Below are 18,084 nucleotides of genomic sequence, written 5' to 3' on the forward strand. Positions count from 1 at the left end.
TAGATTCTAGAAAGGTTCCATCAAACTGGAAAGTAGCAAGCATAATCCCTCTATTCAAGAAGGAAGGGAGGCACAAAACAGGAAACTATAGGCCAGTTAGCTTGACATCAGCCATGGGGAAGGTGGTAGAATCGATCATTAAGGAGGTTATAGCTGGGCACTTGGAAAAACTCAAGATAATTGAGAAGAGTCAGCATGGTTTTGTGAAAGGGAAATCATGTTTAACCAATTTACTGGAGTTCTTTGAAGAATTAACATGTGCTGTGGATATAGGGGAGCCTGCAGAGGTACTGTACTCGGATTTCCAGAAGGCATTTGATAAGGTGCCACATCAAATGTTATTGCAGAAAATAAAAGCTCATGGTGTCGGGGGTAACATGTTAATGTGGATAAAAGACTGGCTGACAGAAAACGGACAGAATGCATAAATGGATCTTTTTCTGACTGGCATGCCGTGATGAGTGGAATCCCACAGGAGTCTGTGCTGGGACCTCAACTTTTTACAATTTATATCAGTGACTTAGAAAAGCGGAGCAAAGACATGGTAGCTAAATTTACAGATAACACAAAGATAGGAAAGTATATTGTGAAGTGGAAATAAGGAGGTTGCAGACAGATATAGATAGGTTGAGTGTGTGGAGAAAAGTCAGGCAGATGGAATATAATGTGAGAAAATGTGAAGTTGTTCACTTTAGTAAGAAGAATAAATAGCAGAGTATTACTTAAATGGAGAGCGACTACAGAATTCCGAGATGCAGAGGAATCTAGGTGTTCTAATGTATGAGTCACAAAAAGTTAGTATGCAGGTACAGCAAATAATAATGAAAGCTAATGGGATGCTATTCTTTATTACAATAGGAATTTAACAGAAAAATTAAGGATTTTATGCTTCGGTCACACAGGGCATTATTGAGACCATATCTTGAATCCTGTGTGCAGTTTTAGTCTCTTTATTTAAGGAAGGATGTAAATGCATCGGAGGTTTACTTGATTGATAACTGGAATGAATGGGTTGTCTTAGGATAGGTTGGACAGACTGGGTTTGTTTCCACTGGAGTTTAGAAGAGTGAGGGATGACTTGATTGAAGTATATAAGATCATGAGTGGTCTTGACGAGGTTGATGTGGAAAGGGTGTTTCTTCTTGTGGGTAAGTCCTGAACTCGGTGGGGGGGCACTTTTAAAATTAGGAGTCACCCTTTTAGGACAGAGATGAGGAGAAGTTTTGAGGGTCGTGCAATTTTGGAACTCTGTGCCTCGGAAGGTAGTGGAGGTGGGGTTATTAAACACTTTAAGTTGGAGGTAGATTGATTCTTGTCAGGCAAGGGAATCAAAGATTATTGGGGATAGATGGGAATGTGGAATTCAAAACACAAACAGATCAGCCATAATCTTATTGAAGGCTCAAGGGATCAAATGGTCAACTTCTCCTATTTTGTATGCTCTATCAAACTAATCTAGCCCTATTGTAGATGGACAGCAGCCACACATTAAGAGAATCTAGGGAAGAGATAGCAAAGATGTTACTGCACATAACTAATAATTTGTCAGTGTAGTGCTCAAGGACTGAAGGATAGATAATACAATCCCTATATTTAAAAATAGCATCGATTTCAAAGAGAAAAGCCTTGTTTGACCACCCTTATTCAATTTTTTGGGGAGGTAATAGAATAGACAACGGTGATACAGTGGGTGTAATTCATCTAGATTTTCAGAACAGACTAATGAATGGGGTCAGAGAACGTGAGTCAAAAGACAAGTGGGAGAATGGTTTGTGAGCTGGCTTCGGGACAGAAAGCAGAGAGTGGGGTAAAGGGTAGTTATTCAGGGCAGAAGGTAGGAAGTGGTGTTCCACAAGGATCAGTGCTGGGCTTGTTCAGTAAAGGGAATTCAATCCAGAGAAGTGAAATTATACTGAATTTCAAGTGCTGGATAGGCCCCAACTAGGGTATTGCATCATGTTCTGGTCATCACAGTGTAGGAAGAATATGAAGGTCCTTGAGAGGGCACAGAGGGCATTTGCCAGAATGGTTCCAGTGATGGGAAGTTTTAGTTTCAAGGTTAGGTTGGAAAATCTGGGCTTGTTCTCCTTGGAGCAAAGGAGATTGAGGGGAGATTTGATAGAGGTGTACAAGATTATCACAGGCTTAGGTAAGGTAGACAAGGCAAAACTGTTCCCATTAGCTGATGGTACAAGCACTAGGGAACACAGATTTAAAATTTTGGGCAAGAGATGCAGGGGCAATGTAAGGAAGAACTTTTTATTCACAGTGAGTGGTAATGACCCGGAACTTGTTGCTCACAATGGTGGTGGAAGTGGAAACAATGATTTAAAAAAGAAATTGGATGGGTACTTTAAGGAAATAAACTTGCAGGGCTACAGGGACTAAGGCAGTAGTGGGACTGATTGCATTGCTCTCCGGGGAGCCAACATGGACACAATAGCCTATACGTCCTCCTTCTGTGTCGTAAATGACTCTATGACTCTGAAGTGTGATGTAATGTATTTTGGGAGATGTTACAAGAAAAGGGAATAAACAATAAATGAGAGGATACTGAGTATTGTGGAGGAACAGAGGAACCTTCGAGTCTGTGTTCATAGAACCTTAAATGTAGCAGAACAGATCAATAAGGTGGTTAAGAAGGCATTTGGCAGGCTTTCCTTTATTAGTGGAGGCATGGAATATAAAAGCAAGGGGGGTAATGTTAGAACTGTATACAACACCTTAGAACACAGCTTGAGTTCTGCATACAGTTCTGGTCACCATGTTATAGAAAAGATGTGATTGCACTGGAGAGAGTGCAGAGCAGACGTACAGGATATTGCCAGGACTCGAAAATATTAGCTGTGAGGCAATAGTGGCTGTGGTTGTTTTCCTTGGGACAGAGGAGGCTGAGAGGTTACTTAATTGAGGTGTATAAAATTATGAGGGGCTTAGATATAATGGGGATGACCTATTTATCATAGCACTTTAAATCTATGACCCTGGTTTTTGAACTAACTGGTAAAAGGATGAGAGAGGAGATAAGGAAACATTCTTTTCAGCTAGAAGACGATAGGGACCTGGAGCTCTCTGTCTCAGAGGGTGGTAGAGGTAGAAACTCTCACCATATTTAAAAAGTGTTTGGATGTCTACTTGAAGAACCATGACCTGCAGGGCTACAAACTGAGTGAAGGGAGGTGGCGTAGACTAGGTAGCTTTGTCCATTGGCACAGATGTGATGAGCCAAATGGCCTGTGTCATAAATTTTCAATAATTTCTGATTTTTTTTAAAATTAAATTACTTTCTGAATAACTCCAATCTTAGATTTTCAAAAAACTAGACATTAAAGCTGTTTAAAACGAAAGATGGGTTCATTCTTGTGTGTGTTGAATTGCTAATCTCTTTAAAGGTAACAGTAGTAGTACAATTAGCCTTGGCATACCTGGGCCAGGAGTGGAATATCAGATATGAATGTCGGTCCTGGTCACTATTTAGGAATCTTTGCTTGAAAATAGGTTGGCGCTGATGGAATTAAACCTCAACTATTTACTGCTGACCGTTCAGAGTTCTTCTAGTTGATCATTGTTTCTCCAGTGACTTCAAACAGGCAACTCAATTTCAAAAATACCAGCCGAGTTGCAGGGCTGTATTTTTACTTATGGGTCCAAAAGTTGTGAGGAACTGGGAAGCCAGGATTCTCCCAAATGCCATGGTATTTTAACTCCAAAGTGTATGCATTAGCAGGATCTAGAGTGTACTGCCTGAGTGTGGTGGAGTCAGATTCAGTCATTGCATTTAGAAACGCAAGTAGATGTTGGTCAGTGAGCTGTCATTGTTTGGAGTCACAATAAAAAGAGCAGTTTATATTTATGTAACTCCTTTAATGTAACAAAATGTACCAAGATGCTTGATAGGAGCATTGGAATCATAGTATGGTTACAGCACAGAAGGAGGCTATTTGGCCCATCAAGTATGTTCTGACTGTTTACCCATAGCCCTACAGTTTTTTTCTTTCGGCGCTTATCCAATCCTTTTTGAAATCTGCAATTAAATCTGCCTCCACCATGCTCTTAGTCTTAGGTAGTGCATTTTACATCCTAACCACTCCCTGCATAAAAAAAATGTTTCCTCTTGTTGCCTTTGGTTCTATTGACAATTAGTTTAAATCTGTGTCCTCTATAAAACAAAAGATGACACCAAGCCACATAAGGAGATATTATGGCAGATGACCAAATGTTTGGTCGAAGAGGGAAGTATTATGGAATATCTTAAAGGAAGAAAGAGAAATAGAAAGGCAGAGAAGAGTAGGCAGGGAACTCCCAGGCTTAGGGCTAGGCAACTGAAGGCAAGCCACCAGTGATGGAGGGATTAAAATTGGGAGTGCTCAAGAGAGCAGAATTCGATGAACACGTGTCTTGGAGGGTTTTGGGTCTGAAGGAGATTACGGGATAAGGAGGGTCGAGTCCACGGAGGAATTTCAAAACAAGGATGAGAATTTTAAAATAAAGACTTTGCTAGACTGGGAGTTAATGTAGGTCAGTGTGCAAGGGGTGATGGGTGAACAGGACTTAATGCAAATTAGGAAATGGGCAGCAGAATTTTGCATGACCTGAAGCTTATGAAGGATATGATATAAGAAACTAACCAGGAGTGTGTTGGAATACTCAAGTCTAGAAGTTACGGCATGAATGAGAATTTCAGTAACAGATGAGCTGAGGCAGGGTGATGTCGGGTGGTGGTACAGAGGTGGAAATAGATGGTCTTAACAATGGTGTGGATATATAGTCAGAAGCTCATCTTGGGGTCAAATATGACACATAGAGTCTTGTTTAGTCTCAGACTGTTGCCAGGGAGAGGGTTAGATTTGGTAGCTAGAGAATGGAGTTTGTAGTGGGACCAAAAACAATGGATTCATTCTTCCCATTATTTAATTGGAGGAAATTTCTGCACATCCAGTCAGATAAGCAGTCTAACAGTCGAACAACAATGGAAGAGTTAAGGTAGCTGGTGGTAAAGTAGACCTAGTCTTATCAGCATACATGTGGAAACCAACGCTGTGCTTTCAGATTATGTCGTTGAGGGACAACATGTAGATAAGCAATAGGAGGCAAAGGATAGATCTTTGGGGAACACCAGAAGTAACGTGTGGAAGCGGGAAGAGAATGAATAATTTAGCAACAGAGCAGGTGTTGAGAGAGGTAGTGAGGTCAAGCTTTAGAACCTGGTCATCTATGTTCCTGCATGCTCTATAAATGATAAATAATTTTAGAAATCTGTTGCCGGGTATGTTTACATATCTATTACATATGAACAATATTCAGATTGCAACATTCCATTCTAAAATACATTGAAAACTCCTATGTCAGGTTTCATCTATGGTAAAATCTATTGCAGAACTGTCAACAGTTTTATCTGCAGTAACAGTTAAGCCTGTAGGTGGCATTATTAATGGTTTTCAAGTATAAATCTGTCAAGGTGATGTTAGCAAGAAAAGCAGGATTTGATATAGTGCAGTAATCTAATTTACTGAATTTCCTATGCTTTACTGCACTGGCCACTTGGTAACTCTTGAACAAATTTTTTCTTCCCGCAGTAGAACCAGCAACCCAATCTGTCCAAAGTTCAGTCAGCCTAAGCCAATATTCTGCTCTCCCCATTCCCGCTCACTACATATTCTTAGTCTATTTCCAATCAAGTGGAAAATCTACAATCTATTTCCCAAATCCTTGAAATCTTACTACGCTTTAAAAACACATTACTTTTAAGCCCTTGAATCAGGAAAACAGTGCCTGTCCACATAACAAGCAAGCATAATATTCACCCTCTGCCATGCCCCTGTTTCTCGAAGACAGTTCCCCTTCCCAATCTCCTTTCCATGGGAAATACAAGGGAGGAGGGAGGGGTGCTGATTGTGTTGTGAATCTTCCTGTGCCCTACCTAGGAGAATATCTAAGGGTGAGCGCAGAACTGGAACTTTGAGGGCTACTTAACCTCTCTTCAATGCTGAAGAAGCCCTGGAGGAGGAAAGAAGTCTTAGTTCACCACAATCCTCTACTGGTAGCAATTTTAGGAACTGTTATGAGGTAAATGCTTATCCCAGTCCCTGTATTGAGAGGAATCTTGGGGCTGAGGAGAAAGTAAGGATAAACTCCACCCTCACATTAAGAATTACTTCCCTTCCACCAACTTCTTGGGGCAGGAAGTCTCAGCTCATGACAACTGAGACTGCCAGGCCAAGGCAGAATGTGAAATTTAAGGGAACTTTGTAAAAATATTTTCCTCCTTATCATGATTTTTATTTTAAAATTGAATTCACTTTATCAAACAATTAGTATGCTTGTTTCAGGTGGTATGCTTACAAGTTGGCAAATATGGCACAATTTGTGGCTACTATCTTTAAACTTTCATATAGAAAGTGTGTGTGCGCCACAACTTTGCACCTTTTTGATATTTCCAGTAAATTTCAAAGCAAAAGCAAGGTGTTTAAAAGAAAACCTAGTTTTAAAAAAGCCTTACCTGTCTAATATCCTTTGAATGTCACTGAAGAACAATGGGCCAATGTTGTGACATCATATTATTTTAGATTAATATCTGGGAGTGAAGATCACCAAAACAACAAAATGGAACATCGTGTTTCGAAAGGCAAAATCTATAATTGTACAACTGGGCTGTTTTCACACTTCAAGTAAATGTAGTGCAACATTCTCATAGGTCTATCCATGTAGGTTTCTAAAACATTTTTTAAAGCATACGGTATGAGATCATCAATGTTCTTGCTAAGTTTTCAGCAAAGTTTAATAGCAGGCATGCAAGAGTTTCATGCAGCCACGTTTAGTTCCTGGGAAGAATCAAGTATTTAGAACATTGCTAAGAGACACAGTAAAGTGCTGCAGAAATGCAAGTGTATTTTCTTTTGAGTAGAAGGGCCACTAGTTAATTTTGTCACTAGGATGGGGGTTGCTCTGTGAGATTGTTTGTACTTTTTTATTTGAACTATGAAAAGCAGCCATTTGTTAAATTACAGACTTTAGTGTTCCAATTTAGTTGTTTTTAATGTAGTGATCTCTCCTAAACTTTTAATATAAGTTATCAAAAGAAATACCATCAAAGCTAGCTCCTTAGCATCTTAATTATTTTCTATCTTAGGCTAACTTTTTAACTTAGAGTAACATACTATTTTTAAAACACAACCTTTGGAAGTAACTTTCTCCAAATCTTTTCTGTTGAACGTTATGAACACATTTATCAAAGTGTGACAGAATTAGAAGACAGGGAACTAGTTAGATGAAGACAAGGAAAGAGAGGATGGGAGCGGGAAGGTGAAAGGGGGGTGGAGCAAGTGGGAAAAGTATTTCAGTGGCAATGTCATAATATTATTTCAGTTGGGGGCTGAGAATTAACTCGAGGGGAAGAGTGGAAAATAACTGTAGTGAGGTGAGAAATAGGAAAGGGTGGGTTTGTTGGAAAAATACCTAATTTTAGAGAAAGGGCACCTCAGTTTTCCAAAAAATAAGTCTCTGATTTTTCAATGAATGAGGAAGCCCCCAAAAATTGTAAAGATTCTGTTTCAAAAATTCTAATTCCTGATTTTATGAATTTTTATGGACAGATTTTTAAAATCAATAAGTAGGTACTAATTTTTCAAATGATTCATAAATGCTATTTCCAGTTTGAAGAAGCCTTTTTTTTTAAAGAGACTCCTAACTGAACTGGCAAGATTCAGTTCACAAATTTTGTCTGGATTGTTCAAGAGCTGAGGCATTATGTTGTTAACTAAGGAATATCAAGGGCAACACTAAAGGTTTTTAATATTGAAAAAGACATTTTGTTGAAGCTTTTCATCTTGCACTCATCAGGACAATCGCAAGAATACCAATGTCAGGGGAAGCAACAAATTTATACTATATGGAAAGAGAGTGTTGATTGGTTGACAAGTGGACTCTGGTAGAGATGTTGCCATGGAGAATGCACCACTTAATAGTAACTGACAAATATAGGGTTTACAAATGTATTAAGAGAAAGAGGGTGGCTGAAAATGTGGGCCCCTTAATGACAGATACAGGTGATACTTCAATTGGAAATCAGGAAATCAAAGACTTCTTAAGTAGGTATTTTGTATTAGTCTTCACAGTAGAAGATGAGGACAACATATCAGATGCAAGGAAAATTAAAAATAAATCAAGGATAAGAACAAACGAGACTCAATATAAGTTAAAATAAAATAGTGATGGAGAAATTGAGATTAAGGATAGACAAATCTCCAGTACCTGATGTTTTCTACCTCTATTAAAAGCAGTAGGCAAGGAAAGTCATAACCTTCCAGGTTCTCTTGTTTAAGGAATTTTCTCCATAGGTTGGAAAATTGCCAGTTTATCTCCATTATTACCTAAGAAGGGTAGGGGAAGTAAACTAGGAAGTTATATGCCTAATGGCTGAACATCAGTTGTGGAAAGGTTACTGGCATCTGTTATTAGGAACAGAGTGACTGAATGTTTGGACAGATATGAGTTGATTAAAGTAAGTCAGCATGGATTTCTAACAGGTAAACCAACATAGTAGATAAGTGAGTGTCTCAGGATGTTATTTATATTGACTTTCAGAAGGCATTCCACAAGGTTCCACATAAAACACTGTTAATAAAAATGAAAGTGCATGGAATTGGAAGCAAACAATTGGCTAGAATAAGGAATTGTTCAGGAGGTAGGAAACAGATTAGGGATAACAGAAATGTACTGGACTCAAGTTGGGAGGAGTCACCAGTGGTGTTTCCCAGAGAGCTCTGTTGAAGCCACAGCATTACACCATATATTTTCCAAATGACTTGAACAAAATAACAGTCATATAATTAAGTTTCCTGACAATACTATGTTAAGTGATACAGTAAATAGTGTACAGGGGAGCAGAAAGTTGCAAAGGGACATTGATAATTTAAGTGAGTGGGCAAGACTGTGTCAAATGGAACATGAAATGTGAGGAAATACCTAAGATGGATCAGAGTTTTTCTAAATGGGGAGAAACTAGGAGCTGTAGATGAACAGAGATCAAGAACATAGAAAGGAACAGCAGTAAATGAATGACTCATTGAGCCTACTTCATCATTCAGTAAGATCATGGCTGAACTTCTACTTTAACTCTACTTAACTCCCTATTCCTGTATCCCTTGATTTATTTTGTGCTCAAAAAACTATAATTTACAGTCTTGAATATATTCATCAACTGAGTATCCACAATCTCCTCAGATAGAGAATTTCAAAGATTCACAACCTCCTGAGTGAAGAATTTTTTTCTAATTTCTGTCTTAAATGGCCAGCCTCTTATCCTAAGGCTATGACACCTTGTCCTAGACTCTCTTGCCGGGGGAAACTGGCTCTCAGCATATCCTCTCAAGCCCTCTTAAATTTTAAATGTTTCAATGAGGCCCCCTCTCATTCTTCTAAACTCCAGAGAACATAGGTACATTGAACTCCACCTGTTCTCAAATGACAGCCCTCTCATCCCAGGAATTAATCTGGTGGTTCAAGTACAGAAAATCACTCAAAGCTAGTGAGCAACTATATATTAAAAAAAAATTTAAAAAGGCTATCTCAAGGACATAAATACAGAGAGATGGAAGTTAGGCTACAGCCGTATGGAGTTCCAGTTTGACCCATCTAGAATACTGCATTTAATGCAAGGCATAGTACCCTAGGAAGAATATATTGGCCTTGGAGGAGGTTGCAGCACAGTTTCACCAGAATGACACTGGGGCTAAAAGTATTATACTAATGAGGACAGGCTGCATAGATTAGTCTTGTGATACCTTGAATTTGGAAGATTAAGAGGTGCTCTAATTAAGGTGTTGAAGATGATTAAATGAATGGTTGGTAGAGAGAAACTATTTTCTCTGGAATGAGAGTCCATATCAAAAAGGTTTAACCTTAAAATTAGAGCTTGACTATTCAGGGGTAATGTCAGGAAGCATTTTCCCAAAAAACAGTGCAAATCTATAATTTTTTCCTCAAATGCTGTTGAGGCTAGAGGCTAAGTCAACTGGAAATTTCAAAACTGAGATTGATAGATTTTTGTCAGACAAGGAACCAAGGTAAGTGGAGGAACAGGCTCAAGCTGACTATCTGGCTCCTGTTCCTATGTTTCTCATATTAGCAAAGCTTAACGTTGAAAACCCAGTCACAGTGCCTGGTATTGTGAATAACTGTGGACATTTTTGTAATTGGATTTTCCTTTAAACCGCACTGATATAGGGACTATCAAGGCATTTTGAAATGGAAGGCTGTGACCCACCTACTATGTTTAATATATAATAGGTTTTGAAAATCCAAGCAAATTAAATGCAGTCAATAGCCCTAATGAACCAATTAGGGTTAGATGATGTAGGCTGGGAGGTACTGTGGAATATAAACTTTGGCATAAAGTGGTTGGGTTGAATAGCCTGTTTCTGTGCTATACACTTGATGTAATTTGGTGCCACCAAAGAATTCCAATACATTTGATATTTTTTCTTTCTAGTTTCCCATTGTTCTTAATGATATTTGACTTCTTTCTTGAGGATAGTTCTCTTAGGCATTAGCAGCCCACCATTACATTATCTAAAAAGTCATTATTCATACTTTGAGTGTCAGCTATTCGACTTCAGGAGACATCACAGATCGATCCTGTGACCTCATCCAGTATTCACATTTGCACTTCTAATGAAGGTTGAGGGATAATGAGCAGCAGTGGAAGACCTTGCCTTTTAACTCTAACCCAGGTTTACAGAAGCCAACTGTTTCTATATAATGCTGTGCTAGTTAAAGCAAGTACAGGCAGATGATCAAATCTGGGAACTTCCTGGCATGGCTCAATCATTCACTGTCTTAAATTGCTGAGCCAAGGGACAGCGTGCTTTATTGCTTCTAAACTTATCTCTTGCAGCATCTATGCTCTTTTGAGCAACGTTGATAGCAAAAATGTACTTGAGCATTTTTTCACTGCGGATGTTAGGCAAATTGGCCCTAATTACTATCTCTCTTTTTGTTTAGAAACTCCATGACATTTACTATTTTCTAGTTCTCAAATAGAAACCCTGCAGTTATGAAGCTTCTAAACTATTAAACAGGGCTAGATTCATTTCATTTAAAGATGTTCAGTGAATTACATACTTAACATATGCTTCTCCGATATTTAATTCCTGAACTTCATAACACAGGCCTTAATATTTTCTTTAAGTGTATCCCTTAAATATACTATTTTCCTTTGATAGAAAGAGGGATTTGGTCCAGGTTATAGATTCCATTAGTGTTATCCATTAGTTATATGATGAGGAAGTGTGATTGAAGCACCTCACGCAATTCTATTGGGGCTGTCAAACAGTATCTGCCAGGGGAAATCAGAACTTGACAGTTGGTATAAATTAGAATATGAACTTGGTATTTCAGCCAAGAGTTTAGACTGTGGCCCTGGTACTGTCCCTTGTCAATCTTTTCTTTCTTATCTTAATAAAATTCATTTTTGATTGCTAATTGGAATTGCTATTTCTGTGGAAAGGGTGAAGCCCAGTAGGCAGAGTTTTTACCAATTTTCTCCTTTCCCTTTATTGAATGTAACTGGGATGTGGCTGAATGAACATTGAACCCTTCAGTAAAATATTCAGAAATGACAGTGAATGTTAAAGGCTGATTTGACTTAATTTGGGAGTGGGAAGATAACCAAGCTTATTTCACCCTTATCTTACTTCCACATGTTTGCACTTTCCAGCACTGGAAGACAGTCGAAAGTGTAAACCAGAGTTTAAATTACATGGGGACAGAAGATGAACTTGCCCTCAAAAGACCCCAAAAAACCCATGAAAAATCACCGGGGGTGGGTGCGACACTGTGGGTGTACCTACACTACATGGACAGCAGCGGTTCAAGAAGACAGCTCACCATCGCCTTCTCAACGGCAACTAGGGATGGGCAATAAATGCTGGCCCAGCCAGCAAAGCCCACATCCCATGAATGAATGAATAAAAAAGACTCAGCTCAGGATGGACGGGCTGGGGTCAAGGTTGCTGTTAGGGGAGAGAAGCAGCCGCAGTAGGAGGGGCCGAGGAGGTGGGAAAACAACAGCCTCCCTCTGAATTAATTCTACCAACTGGCTCTCAAATTCTTTTAAAGACACCAACACTTTGGTCTGCAGACATTCTCAAGAGGGCTATTATTTTTTGACCTTCTGTGCAGTGTTGAGCAGGAGTACAGCCTTTGCATTAAGAAATAGAGGTGTTTGTAAGGTTTTCTTCATCAAATGGAGGGCAGTGGTGAGTAATTCAAGCAATGAGCAATCCCAAAGAAGTTATATTGCTTGAAGTTTTTATATGCATTTTTTTCTTATATTTTTGTATTTTACTTAAATTGATTGTAAAACTTACCTTAATTCAGCAGTTGACTTTAATAAATCATTAATAATCACTTGCAGCGAGGTGTGCAGAATTGGATAAATATTTGAAGGGGAGAATATTTTCAGGGCTATAGCAGGAGTGGGGAACTAATTTGATAGTTGGGGGCGGGGGGAGTGCGCTTGTGGCCAGCCTTCATATGCACTCCTCCCCACCCCAACTGGGCATCATTTTGGGGATCAGGACTCTCCGGCATGCATTAATGGCCCTTGAGGCCACAATCACAGGCGGTGCCTTGACCAAAAGTGGACCTCGGGAAACAGATGCTGATTCTTGCGTTGATACTGCCTTGAGGAGGCCATTGTGAAGGTGGTGCCAGTTGTTATCACTGTCTGCATTATTGCTTATAGGCAGGAGAGAAGAAGAATGTGTCGGAGGCACCTGGCTCGCCAAGAGAAGGAGCAGAGCCCTCAATACCAAGGGGCAGCAGGACCGCCCCCCAGATGCAGAGGATGATCCCCAGAGAGTCATCATGCATAGGCACCTCACTAGACCCAGGTTCTATAGACGTTGCATGTGCTACCTGCAGATGAGTGAGAACCAGTGTCGCTGATGCCTTTGCATGTCAAGGGAATTGGTCACTCACATATGCCACCTTTTGCAGGATTTGGTGCCACGGGAACTTGGAGGGCATCTAGTGACAGTGAAAGTTACTGCCGCACTTAATTTCTATGACAGTGACTCCTTCCAGGGCTCCACTGGGGATCTTTGTGGGTTTTCGCAAGCCATCACCCACAAATACATCCAGGAGGTCATGGGCACCATTTTTGCCAAGGTGCATCAGTTTGTCAACTTTGACAGAGATCAGGCAAGCCAGAGCGCCAGACCATTGGTTTTTGCTGAGATTTCTAGATTCCCCCGGGGGTAGGGTGCCATCGACTGAACTCATGTGACTCTTAAATCTACCTGGCAAAAAGCAGTCCAATATGTCAACCACAGAGGCTTCCATTCCATCAATATTCAGCTGGTCTGCAAACATATCATTGACATTTGCACAAGGTATCCCAAAGTGTGCATGACTCCTTACATCCTCAGGTGGTCTCAGATCCCTGACATCTTCCAGGGACCACACAAGATGCAGGGCTGGTTCCTCGGGGACAAGGGCTACCCACAAAGGACATGGCTGATGATGCCCAGTGGCAGCCTCAGACTCCTGTTGAAAGAAAGTATAACGAGGCTCATGGTGCAACCCAAACTTTAGTGGAACATACACTAACAGGATCCTGAAAATGCGATTCCGGTGCCTGGACAGATCTGACAGTTCGGTCCCCAGAGGGTATCTCAAATTATCGTGGCTTGCTGCACACTACACAACCTGGCAATGCAAAGGGAGAAGGACCTGGCTGATAAGGAGATCGAAGAGCTACATGTCTCCTCTGATGAGGAGGAAGTCTAAGGAGATGAGGGCGATGAGATCCTGGAAGCTGAAGAGGCCATCATGTTGGCCAGGCGAGGCAGGCACCCTTGTGAGGCCCTCATTGCCAGAAGATTCTAGGAAGAGGATAACGAGATGTAGTGAGGATACTCCTGGACAAGTCTCCTTCATCATGGATTAGCATGAAGACAGTCATTGCTATTCCTCTAATTTCAGCCATGAATTTCCAGACAACAGTGCATCATTGCACGGTTTGCTCACATTGCCCTGATGCTTTGAAGGATGGAGATGCCTCGAGATCAATGTCAGTCATGAAATGATGTGCTACCTGGAGGAGGTCTTTCTGGCCTCAGACATCAGAAACTGCTGTACCTTCATTCAGCATCCCAGTTGCAGCACCACCCTAAAAGATGCATGAGCAGTTGGACGATCATGAGTGTGATAATGGCTGCATGCTTTTGATCTGTCAAGGCTCCTCATTGAGATCCTTCATGACCAAGGCAGCCACGTACAATGTGTTACCTCGTTGGTGAGAGCTAAATATTATACTTGGGACAAGGGACCAAATGAAATCCTGCTGGTGTGACGGCACTTACAGACAACTCGGTGGGCTGTGGTACGCTCCCCGAAAAGACACTCTCATCCAGCAGTTTCATTAATCGCAATGCAAGAATGGAGGCAGCACACCTGAGAATGACAAGGCCAGACACTTGGCTGCATGACATTGAGATGCCACCTGTGACATACAAGCAGTGTGTCCTTATGGCCAGACCTTGCCCTGCGAAGTCCAAAATGCTAAAACAATAAGCCCTCAAGGATACGCATCTTGGCTTATGAGCCCTGTTGTGGCTCATCACATACTTGATCCTATTTGCATTGCTTCTCGCAATGTGCCGAAGACTAGTGATGAGCAATTCCAGTACAGGCCTAAAGGCTTATGTGGCCCTCAAAAATCACCTATTGCAAACTGCATCAGTAGCCGGCTAGAGAATGAAGGCAATGGGATGAACGTCGCTGTCCTCCAACTTTGTAAAGATACCATTCTTCCTGCAATAGTCAGAAGTTCAGGGTTTCAGACAGTCAGTGTTGGACATCTCAGCATCTGCACACAGGTGTGCTATTGCTTTGTCAACTTGAAGTGGCAAGGCTCTGTGAGTTTGAGCTGAGATCATTATATTGCATCTGGGAAAGCCTGATACCTGTCTGGCTGAGGGCAGTGCACATAATCTCTGTGAAGAGGCTCATAGCATGGAGACCCTGCTGAGAAACAGTGGGCACATGGAGTTTCAGAGTACAAGAGCCTTCTGCAAGTGTCATCACCTGTTCCCTTCAACACCACACCTTCACCTCTCAAGAATGCAAACGAGATAGGGGGACACCACCTCCTCAGTGGTGCAGAGCCAACACAGCACATCACAGGACCCTGCAACGCTTGGATATGAGATACTTGTAGCAACCACATGTTTTACATTAAGGTGCAGGCGTTAGTGATCTGGAAGGTGACATTGGAACAGACCACTCACTGTGATCAGAAGGTAGGCCCAGGATACCGAGAGTTGCCATTAGTGTGTGCAGCAGCCAAGGTTTTACACCTGATTGACATTTAACAAAGCTCAGCATAAGAAGGTGGCATACACAAGGAGACATGAAATGATTGGGAGTGTACTTACATTTGTGAACATTTATGTACGTGTTTAACACCCATGCCCAGGTAATGCAACTGCATCTTCTTCACTTTTTACTTACCCTCTCGCTATGTCTTGGTGTCCCACAACATCCATAGTGGAGGTAGCCTGCTGACTGCTATGCCCTGTTGGCAGTGATGACCTTGGAGAGCTGAGACCTGGAGAGTCCCGGTCTGTTTTTGGAGTCCTGCTGTGAGCCAGTTACACCTTCCTCGGCCTGCGGAGCTGGAACTGATCTCAGGTCGAGGGGATTTGGATCGGCGGGACTCTACTGGAGTCACCTGGGTGGATGGCCCTGGGGTGTCGAGCTGCTGGTCCTCCTCTCTATGGGTGCACGAGGGCCCCTGGCTGACTTCTTGAGAAGGGGCAGCTGGAGTGAGATAGAGATGCCCCCTCTCACGTTGACACTGATGGATGCCATCAAGGGCCTCAGTGATGGAGTGTAGCTCATGCAGCAGTGCAGAACTGATGTCCTGGACCAAGGTCTCCATGGCGGTTGTAATCCTACCAACGTTGACCTTGGTGTGTTGGCATGCTGGTATTATCACCGTAGACTAAAGGCGGACGGACTCCTCCATCATGCCTTGCAATCCGAGAAGGGCAGCTAACATCCCATCCTGACATTTCCTTAACTGGCGCTGAAGCTCCAGCAACAGATTTAGGACCAGATCCGGAGGCTCATCATCTGACTTGGACTCAACAGATTCCTGGCTTCCAGCAGTCCTCCGAGTGCCGGCAACCTGGCGTGGCTCTGCCTCCACCTGCTGTGGATTAGTCCGTGTGCTGGGTTCACCAAATTGTAATCCCGAGGCTACCTTAGGCTTTGGTCCCACCGAGGTGTGCCTCTCTGCACTAGTGGAGGGTGTGAGTCAACATTGTGACAGGTCTTCAATGTGACTCTCCTCAGATTCCTCATCCGAGGTTTCCTCAGGGCTGGATTCAATGGCCTGGCTCATGCCTGACCTTGGCAGCTTTCCAGAGGGACCTGTGAAAGAAAGGAGGGATGATTAGTGCTTGGCAGGTGACTGTGAAACAGGAGACATCACTTACAGGTATGGTTGTCTGATGGATATTGTAGTGTAGGATCCTCACTTGGTTGAGCGCCACTGACCTTATCGTCAGTGCAGACACAGTCCACCTCCTCACTGCTTAGTTGAATGGCTCTGTTCCCAAAGTTAGAGAGGACCTTGACCTCAGCTACCCCTCTGCCATTATGGGATCTCTCTTTTTTAATATTGTGAGCTAGCTTGTCCTGCATGAAGACAGATGGAGAGAGTGTGAGGAAGATGCATGCGAGTGCAGATGCCAAGGATGCCTGACTTATGTGGGTGGTGATTGGAGCCCCAGAGGAGATGAGGCCAAATGGATATTAGAGTATGTGAGAGTGAGTGGTATTGCCCCTTGAGGTGGCAGCGAGTGAGATCCTTGTGAATGTGTAATTGGCTTGTGTGAAAGTTGAGAGCGATGAAATGGGTGACTTACCTGGTGGAACAGAGGAGATCATTCATCCTCTTCCTGCGCTGGGTGGCTGTCCTCTTTTGCAGTGTGTTGGTGCTGTCCATCTCTGCCACCACCTCCCAAGCTGGATTGATCAACTTGCTTGCAGTTCTGCATCCAGAGCAGTGGTAGAGGACATTGCGGCAGGCCTCTACTGCATCCAGCAGTTGCTTCAGTGAAGCATCACTAAATTTTGGCACCGCATGCTTCCTTCCTTTGGATGCCATTTGTTTTCTGCAGCTTTCCTAACCTGAGAGTGTGAACACTGTGCAGTGCTGCCCTTTAAATATGGTGTCTGGAGTTAAAGACTCTGAGATCATGGCTGGGCTGGCAAATCAAAGGCCATCCGACAGCAATGCGGCATAAATATAAAAGCAAAAATCTGCGGATGTTCAAAATCCAAAACAAAAACAAAAATACCTGGAAAAACTCAGCAGGTCTAGCAGCATCTGCGGAGAGGAACACAGTTAACGTTTCAAGTCCGAATGACCCTTCAACAGAACTAAGTAAAAGTAGAAGAGAGGTGAAATATAAGCTGGTTTAAGGGGAGGTGGGGGGGTGGCGGTGACGACGACAAGTAGAGCTGGATAGAGGGCCAGTGATAGGTGGAGATAACCAAAAGATGTCACAGACAAAAGGACAAAGGACAGCCACCCAGCGCAGGAAGAGGATGAATGATCTGTTCCACCATCGCTCTCAACTTTCACACAAGCCAATTACACATTCACAAGGATAATATTATCTAAAGAATGTGCTAATTGAGGGTAGAAAGCAGGACAAGCAAGGTACAGATAGCCCTAGTGGGGGTGGGGTGGGGTGAAGGGATCGAAAAAGGCTAAAAGGTAGAGATAAAACAATGGATGGAAATACATTTAAAAGTAATGGAAATAGGTGGGAAAAGAAAAATCTAAAATTATTGGGAAAAAAAGGGGAAGGATTGGAAAGGGGGTGGGGATGGAGGAGAGAGTTCATGACCTAAAATTGTTGAACTCAATATTCAGTCCGCAAGGCTGTAAAGTGCCTAGTTGGAAGATGAGGTGCTGTTCCTCCAGTTTGCGTTGAGCTTCACTAGAACAATGCAGCAGACCAAGGAAGGACATGTGGGCATGAGAGCAGGGTGGAGTGTTGAAAT

At 42.1% G+C, this 18,084-nt stretch overlaps 1 protein-coding gene across 6 annotated transcripts in view; it reads left to right on the forward strand.

The window, feature by feature from the left end:
* Positions 1 to 18,084, forward strand: part of LOC121272694 (retinol dehydrogenase 13-like) — a 98,447-nt gene that overhangs the window by 18,400 nt on the left and 61,963 nt on the right. Inside the window, exon 1 of one of the 6 annotated variants that reach the window (XM_041179475.1) lies at positions 11,850 to 12,257. The exons of the other annotated variants lie outside the window; for them this stretch is intronic. The gene's annotated coding sequence lies outside the window, so the exon portion shown is untranslated. Of the gene's footprint in view, positions 1 to 11,849; positions 12,258 to 18,084 lie in introns of those variants that run through there. 6 annotated transcript variants of the gene reach the window in all.

This window comes from Carcharodon carcharias, chromosome 2, assembly GCF_017639515.1.
Source record: "Carcharodon carcharias isolate sCarCar2 chromosome 2, sCarCar2.pri, whole genome shotgun sequence".
NCBI classification, from domain to species: Eukaryota; Metazoa; Chordata; class Chondrichthyes; order Lamniformes; family Lamnidae; genus Carcharodon; species Carcharodon carcharias.